The sequence below is a fragment of the Aegilops tauschii genome, chromosome 1 (assembly GCF_002575655.3).
Source record: "Aegilops tauschii subsp. strangulata cultivar AL8/78 chromosome 1, Aet v6.0, whole genome shotgun sequence".
Classification (NCBI taxonomy): domain Eukaryota; kingdom Viridiplantae; phylum Streptophyta; class Magnoliopsida; order Poales; family Poaceae; genus Aegilops; species Aegilops tauschii.
Genome location: NC_053035.3, coordinates 243,232,224 through 243,240,974, shown reverse-complemented (window position 1 = coordinate 243,240,974; position 8,751 = coordinate 243,232,224). Strand labels below are relative to the sequence as shown.

Genomic DNA, 8,751 nt, shown 5'->3' with positions numbered 1-8,751 from the left:
AAAATGGTTGTTTTGAGCAAAGAAAATGAAAACCTCCCAAATCAACATTGTTTGTCATCCCTAAATACACACATGTAAAAAATATTGGTTTATTTGAACTAACTATAAGAGGTTAAATGTTTGCCTGAATAAGAGGGTACAAACTATAAGAGAAAAAACAAAAATGCTTATTTCTGATTGGTGGAACCAGCTGTGGCATGGATCAATGACATGGCAAACATCTGTCCATCCATCCATCCATCCATCCGTCCATCCACCCCTCCGCTCTCTCTCACACAGCAAACCCCTCTCTCTCTCGCACAGCTAACCCTAGAGATCCACCTCTCCCCTCCCCTCGCGCAGCCGCCACCACGCGTTCTTCCTGTCCCGATTCCCACCCACATCGCCGCCGCTGCCGCCGGCCTACGCCCTCCCCCCACACCGCCGCCGTGAAACCCCCTCCTCACCTTCTCTCCCCGGTCGAGCAGCAGCAGGTCAGGCGGAGGCGGCAGCCAGATCCACCACATTGCTTCCGGATCCGCGCCCTCCCCACCCCCGATTCATCTCCAATCCCGCCGCCGACACCCAACCCCACGCCCACCGGCGACCTCCCCTAACCCCATCACCATTGGCGACCTCCCTCCCTTGCTCCTCGACCCAACCCAACCCCTATTCGATTCAGTTCAGAGACGAATCCCCTCCCACATCACCGCCGCCGCCACACACTGCCGATCCCCTCACATCCGGTCGGTGGCCATGGCCTCCGGTATCTCCTCGACAGCCGCCACACCCGTACCCTCTCCAGTCCCCTCCCCTCCCCTGCCCTCACCAGAAGAGGAAGAGAAGAGGGTCAGGCGGATCAGGCGGCCGCCATGGCGCGACCAGATCCGCCACGGTTGCCCCGCGCGTTGTCCACGGGCTCGACTCCAGGGACTGGGTCATGGTCTGTGAGGCCCTCAACGACGCGCGCCGCCTCGCCATCCACCACCCCTCCCTCCTCGTCCCCATCATGTAAGTTCTTCGATCCCCTCTGTCGTTGCTGCTCTTGGCTTCTGTTTTGGCAAATTCCGTTGGGGATCTGACCCGAGAATCGTTCATCCGTCCGCGGGTGCTGATTGGCAGGGAGAAGGTGGTGCTGATTGGCAGGGTGAAGGCGGTTGCTGATTGGCAGGGTGAAGAACCCCCGCAGCGCCGTGCTCAAGACCTCCATGATGGCGTGCACGGATATCTTCACGGCCTTCGGCAACCTCTCCTTGAGCAGCAGCTGTAGCAGCAGCTTGTCCAAGCCGATGCAGTTGGAGTTCATATATATTTCTCCAAAAATTATACTCTCACTGTGTAGAATCTTTTGGGCCAGAATCATTGGTTGAGTTTAGGTCAAAAGCATCTGTATGCCAATAGTTTTGATGTTTTTTTGTGCTATATACTTCAGGGAATAGTTAACTCATTAATTAAGATGCCGAGGTACTATCAACTAGATCTGTTCACACACATACTTTAGTAACCAGCTCCATTTATCATCTGATCAGCTATGTAAACTAATCACTGAACCTGGAAATTATGTGCTTTGATGGAACACGGAAACTAATCAAATGCAGAAGAGTTGTTTCAGTTTGAGTTCTGTTTGAAATGTTGCAACTTCAGAATTCTAGGAACTTTCCATAAAGTTTGCATCAGTTTAGTGGGTTCACCTATATTATGTTGTTGGAAGCTAGTTCATGATGAACTGATTTAACTCTCTACTGGAATATTATTGTTTTATTTATGGGAGGAATATAGTGTATTAGTTGATGTAAATTTGTTTGGGTTCAGACCTATGCTTCCTCCATTGTTTTGTAGAGTTGGCTAATTTTAGATGCTGCATAATAACCTTTAAGGCCGTGGCCAATTTTAGATGTTGCATAATAATCTTTGTATTGCATAATAAAAATTGTACCGAAGATGAATGGTCGATTAGTTTTAGCTTCAAGCCATTTTAGAATATTCTTTGTACATGTGGCCTGTGGCTATAACTAGTTTGCTGTAGTTCATCCGTGATGTCCAGTAGCTATGAGATCTGAGGGATGCCGACCATTCGAGCCACTTAACTTATTCAGCTTTCACTCTACAATCTTGCTAATTTAAAGTCACCAGGGGGCTTTCCCCCACTGTCCATCGTTCCTAAAAAAACTTATTCAGCTTTGGCGATCCTCATTTGCTATGCTAGGTATAATGTAAACTCTCTTCTGATGTTGATTTGTACCAGTTTGACTTTCCTAAGTTTCTTTTCTTGTTAGCAGAGCTTACACTATCTTTCTATAGGTGCCGCCGGATTCGAGGGTGGAGCCCGAGCCTCCACTGGAGCATGGATCAGCCGTGCAGGAGGTGGAGCTCCGCATGGATCACGACTTGGTCGTTGTGGGGGCCTGGACCATCAAGCTCGCGGGCGAGATGGACGGCCTCGGCAACGGAGGCGCGTGTGAGATCCTGGGGTTGACCAATCCACGGGGTGCCAGATCTTCCCTCGGGGTCGCCTGATGTAGCCATACTGTCGCCGGATCACCTCCCCCTCTCTCTGTGTGTGTTTTTCTGTCAATAGCTAGTAGCATAAGTTGGAGCTGGTTGTACCAGGAACTTAATCTGCATTTATTCAACTAGATCAAGTACAAGTACATTAGTTCGTAATCTGCTATTAATACATCTCCTATTCATAATTTCCTGAAGTAGTGCATGTATATATTTAGGTGCTGGTTAATTAGAAAATGGATGTGATTTCTAACTTGATTGCTGTAGGCTACAAGATATATCTCTGTTGGTTCATCTTGCTGTAGAATATGCCCCTGTTCATTCATTTATGTGTATTGCTATTTACCTCTGGTGACATGTGAGAAGCACTCATCTATATGTTTATATTTTGAGCAGCTGGGTACAACTACAGTTGCAGAATCATCCAACCAAATTTTGGGAGGATGGCATAAAAGATTAGATAACCCATGCTTTTGAAATCATGGTAAGCTTCACAAGCTTGTAAGGTGTTTTCTGTTTTCAAGCGACTTTACATCAAGTTACTGTTTCTCAACTAAAATTCTAGACTGTATAGCTCTTTATTGTTCTCTCCACTTATTTGTATAGCCAAGGATGCTTACTTAACTGTATAGCTCTTTATTGTTCTTTTCCAGGTATTCTATTTATGCTCCATCCCGAAATCTATTGTGCACTGCCAAGTCCATGAGGCGAAGCGCTCACTGCTCGACCATTTCTTTACTGAATTGGGAGCAACAGAGGCAAGATATTCGAAACAAGTTGAAGTCCTTTCGATTCTTGATTTCTAGCATACACATGCAACCTGATTGGTGATGTTACTGTAGATATGATGTAGGTTCGGTGCTTACTATTTTTTGATTTGATGCATGTTACCTTCATTTCTGTCTATGCCTTGTTTAGTGTTTTGCCAGCTAACTAGTCTATTGGTCGTTTTGAAATATGAAGATGCTGCATGTAAGCACTATTGCTGGCAATTTGGCACATCATATTAGTCTTATCCCATGTTTTGTCACTAGCATACACTACAATCCCTTGTTCTGTCACTAGCATACACTATAGTTTTATTAAAAGGGGGGCATATCATTTTCTCTATATAATAGTGCTGATTTTGCGCTGCTATGAACTTACAACAGTATTACATTGTAGTGTTTTTTGCATGTTGTTGTATCACTAGTTTCATGCTGCCTTCTCATTTGAACCTATTACTTGTTTTTGTTTTTATCCTTGATTAGTATCAATTGTTGTATTGTAGACTTAAAATTGTGGTGGTTCCTCCTTTACAGAAGCTCAAGTGTGAAGTCGTGAAGTGTGAAGCCGTGAAGTGTGAAGCCGTGAAGTCCAACTCATTGTAGCATATCTGTGTTGTAAAGATTGTAATCGATTTATTTAGTGGTATATTTGATGAATTTCATGTGTTCTTTGTTCTATTTGAACTATTGATTATGTATGTGATTTGAAAACTTGTGAAATGGAAACCTGTCCAGTGGGGCCACTTATGAAAATAATCTGTCAAATTTGTACATTTCTAACATGTGGGAGCAATTTGAGAGATGAAATTGACAAGTTGGACCCATCTGACTAGTGGGACCAGCTTGAATATATAATGGTTGAAAATACAAAATCAGTAGACTAAAAGGCCATGGCCTAGAAAATAAAAAGGCCGAATCAATGGCCCAAAGCCCATGTAGCTAGCGAAAATTACCAGGAAAAATAAATATTAAAAAGGCCGAATTGTTGGGCTCGGCCCATGTAAAACGCCGAATCGGACTGGGCTGATTCTTGTGCCACATCAGCTTGCCATGCTGGATGCCTACGTGGCCTGAGGAGGTTGCTAGTGACCAAAAATTTGGTAGTGGAACCAACGACCTTTTACATATCACAATGAAGGTCACTAATTTCAGTTTACGACCGCCAGCTTTTGACCTTCAGTTTTTGGTCACAAAAAGGTTGCAAATGAAAAACTATGACCTTTTAGCGGCCAATAGTGAGGGTCACAAGTTGACATATTTCTTGTAGTGATGGTATACGGCGCAGAGGCGGTACTGCCCTGCGACATAATTCATGACTCACCTCGAGTGCGCATGTACGAAGAGAAAGAAGCCGAGCTTGATCGGCATGACAATTTGGACGCCCTGGAGGAGGAGCGTGACGTGGCAAAAGCCCGCTTTGCATTCTATCAGCAACAGGCTCAACGGTATCAAAGCAGAGAAGTACGGGCCAAAACTTTTAATGTTGGCGAACTAGTTCTACGCCTACCAGAGAAGAAAAAGAACAAACTCGGGCCCAAATGGGAAGGTCCCTTCATTATTGACAAAGTTCTGACCGGTGGAGCGTACCGTCTGCGGGATGCATCGGACAATCGACTCGAGCAAAACCCATGGAACGCGGCCAGACTCTGAAGGTATTACGCCTAGTGCCAGACTCTCTATTCGTCTCCTTACCTTCGTCAATTTTTTATATATATCCGTTATCTGTCTTTTCTTTCTTTCTTTTCTCCTTTTTTTTCACGGCCTTAAAAGGTTAAAATGTGTCTTGACTACACAATCTTGACGCGCTAGGCGTGTTCATTTTACCTGGGGGCTTCTTATACAGAAGCTTAATATAACTATGTTCCGGGCTCTATGCCCCCCGCACATGTGTTACTTTTCCACATGTACCTTTTTCGCCATTATATGCATCGATATGACTTAAGTTTTGGCCAAGCTGGGTTGCCTGGCTCTTGTGTTTATACCCTACATTCCCGTTAATTCGGCTAGGGCATACGGGGAGCACCTCTGCGATTGTTACTGCCGGGTCAGTCGGATCTGTACCTTAGACTGGGTGAAGCCGAAAGCTAGCGTTCTTAAGGGAATATTCGGTCGGTGAACAAAAGATGACTTTTACTTATTGTAATACATGCCCCCAGATGTTTATATCCCGCGTCCCTTTTCGCAGGTCTGTCATGCACATTAATGCATGCGTACCCAGGGAAAGGAACCCTTAACAGAACTATTCTCCCTGGAAGATGTTTCTTACTGTCCATGTAATATAACATAGCTAGTTGGGTACATGTCTGTTCAAGCACTTATGACCCCTACGCCTGGTTTCCACGCATACCCCGCTTCTTATATAACTGAGCGGGTATTCGGATACACTCCGGACTGTCGGGTCCAGAGGTCGAAGCAAAAAGGTCTGCCATGACAAATGATTTACAATCCAGCTAGAGACAATATATGTCAATTGAAGTACAGAGTCACTTAGACTGACTAAATTCTTCTTCTATACCATCCAACAGGCTGTTTAGCCTATAATCCTGTTGGGAATACTTTGCGGCTAATTTCACCTGGTCATACACCAAGCTGACGGGGATTTCCTTCCCATCAGACCCCACAGGTCCGACTTCGGCCATATGGTTCGGGTCAGCCTTGGTATATCGAGTCTTCACCATGGCCCAGGCTTCCCTCGCACCTTGTCGGCAGGCAGATATCCTCCATAATCGGAAGTGCTGCCGCACTCCCTTGAGCATCTCTACTAGCTCCCCCATGCCTTCTGGCAGGGAGGCGGATGGCCACAAGGCTCAGGCAATGCCCTGCATCACATGCCGAACTTGTTCGTGCAGTTGTGAGAGCTCGGGCAGAAGATCACCTGCAGACCCGGGCATCTCTTCTGCGGGACGACCCGTCAGCATACCTACAGATATAACTCTGTTAGCCGGTTTCTTCGCCAAACTCTATAAAAGTTCGTTTAAGCACTTACTAAAAATGCGGCGTCGAAGCCTCTTATTCTCCTTTACGGAGTCAACAAGCTGGGCCCCAACATCTTTCAGTTCAACACTCAGCCGGATATTGGCATCTGGGAGATCGTTTTTCTCCCGCCTAACTTGCTTAAGCACGCACTCGCCAGCCTTTAACTATCGTTGAGCATGTTGCTCATCCCCTCGCACGACCTCCGGATTCATTTCGGGATCATCTGCAGAATCTATTGTTAGATTTGCATACATGCCGCATACTAACCGCTACATATCATTCTTTTTGATAGAAACAAGTGTTACCACATGGGGCCTTCTCGGACTCCTTCGTTGCGGCAATTGCGGCCAGTAGCTGGGCTTTGCACTCGTCCAACTCTTGAGAGAACTGGGTATTCTTCTCCGTAAGAACCTACACAAATAATGATCCTTAAATCAGTTGTGTCAACTGTTTCAAGTCTCAGGGGCTCTTGATATACATAATTATCAGATTTTCTTACCCGTATATCCTTTACATACTGGTCCGTGGCTCTGGAAAGACCATTTTGAGCAGCTCGAATGTACGCGTCTCCTGAGTTGAAGGCATCGAACACCTCTTGAGAGAAACATGCGTCGCGGAGTACGGCCCAGCGACGCCAGTGATTCATGGCACTCTCCACTTCAGAAATCGTAGCGGACAGCCTATCTGCATCCTCTGTAGGAGGAACATCCAGCGTCGTCCTCGCGTTACCATCTGCCTCTGGGTCCGGCTCTGAAGCCCGGCTAGTGGAGGCGTGGCTGGCAGGATCTCCGGATATAGTCCGGCGAGCATTTTTCCTGCCAGGAACCATGGACGTTATTATATTTTAAAGAAGACAACCACGGAGCAGGGTCCTTTTTCATACCTCTGCGACGGCGTCTCAGTCCTGACTGCCTTCCTTTTAAGCCTACCCGGTTTCGGTGCCCCTTGTTGGTGAGTCACTGCGGGTTCGGCATGGCGTCCTGAGGGCCTTCCCTATAAGACACCAAATGTGTGCAGTAGGTGAAGTGCAAAAAACGAGATCCTTCTCGGAAGTTGGGACTCCGGTTTTACTTACATGCGATGCAGGGAGCAGTCCGGGATAATTGGCTATAATGGCCACCAAGACACCATCGCAGCTTAACTGATAGAACGTCCTGTCGATGAGCTCCACAAATGTGTCCGGATCTTCTTCGAGTCCGGGGTCGAGGGCCCGGTCAGGGTCCTCTGGTACTGGAGACGGCCTGTGGACCTCCCTCATAGCTTTTCGCAGTTTCTGCTATGAAATAGCAAGGTAAATATTTGTGACAAAGAATGCGGGAAGGTCTGGAGTAAAAAGTAGCAGCTCACCCAGTTCGGGGGTTTGTACATGGAGAATCCATCCCGTGGCTAGATGCGGATGAACTCCTCTTCCTCTCCTTTATATAAATCGGACAGTATTTTCACTAGAGCAGCGATGGAGTCCGGACCTTTACGACCGCAGCGGGTGGCATCGTCTTCTCCATTGAAGTGCCACATAGGTTGTCCCCGATATTGAAGTGGCTGCACCCCCCGCATTATACATATTGACATAACCTCGATTATTGTCAATCCTGATTTGGCCAGCGTTTGTATCCGGCCCATCAGGTAAAGGACATCTCTATTATCTTCCTCCTGGGGGCTCCGAGGGCGCCAGCTGCGGCGTTTCTTCAAAGGGGCGTTATTAAACTCAGGAAGGCCCATCCGAATAGGGTCCGGAAGGGGGACGCCCTCCATATAAAACCACTCCGAAGGCCACTCTTCGGATGTCTTCTTCGGAGTAGTGGACAGGTATCCCGTCCCGGCGATGCGCCATATCTCGGCTCCGCCCACTTGATATGTTGACCCCTCCTGTGTACGGGGTATGAGGCAGAATAACCTCTTCCATAGCTCGAAATGAGCTTCACAGCCCAAAAACAGCTCGCAAAGGGCGACATAGCCAGCGATGTGTAATATGGAGGCGGGAGTAAAATTATGCAGCTGGAGGCCGTAGAACTCCAGGAGCCCGCGGAGGAACGGATGGATTGGAAATCCAAGTCCCCTTAATAAGTAAGGGACAAGGCATCCCGCTCCCCCATAGATGGATTGGGAATGCTCTCCGCTTACTCCCTGCCATTGTAAGTGGCTAGTCCGGCTCGGACGGGGACCATATATGCAGGAGGGAGAATCCCCAGGGTCTATAACTCTACTAACTGTCTGTGGGAGACGGAACACTTCTTCCAATTGCCTAGCTTAGGGCTACGGGAGCGAGAGGAGGAGCTGCGATGGCCGGCCATGATGGGATGGATTTTTCCGGGTGCGCTCCGATGGATACTAGCTGAGGGAGGATGGTGTGATCTGGATCTGAGGATCCCCGGTCCCTTAAATAGACGATTTACTCACATGGTTAGGGTGGCAAGTGTAAAAATGCCCCGACTTCTCGCATTCGCTCGACACGTGGAAGATAGCCATTATTAGGCACGGAAGCCAAGGAGTGCAACATTTATGGGAAGCCAGACACTACTCGACA

The 8,751-nt window shown here is 47.4% G+C and overlaps 1 long non-coding RNA gene across 2 annotated transcripts; it reads left to right on the top strand.

The window, feature by feature from the left end:
* Window positions 1-273: 273 nt before the first annotated feature.
* Window positions 274-4,004, top strand: LOC109746061 (uncharacterized). Of its 2 annotated transcripts, none has more exons than XR_012205849.1 (4): window positions 274-990; window positions 1,102-2,968; window positions 3,138-3,242; window positions 3,786-4,004. It is a non-coding gene; the product is annotated as an uncharacterized lncRNA (long non-coding RNA). The 2 variants fall into 2 exon arrangements; XR_012205850.1 differs by having other exon boundaries at window positions 3,755-4,004.
* The last annotated feature ends 4,747 nt before the right edge of the window (window positions 4,005-8,751 follow it).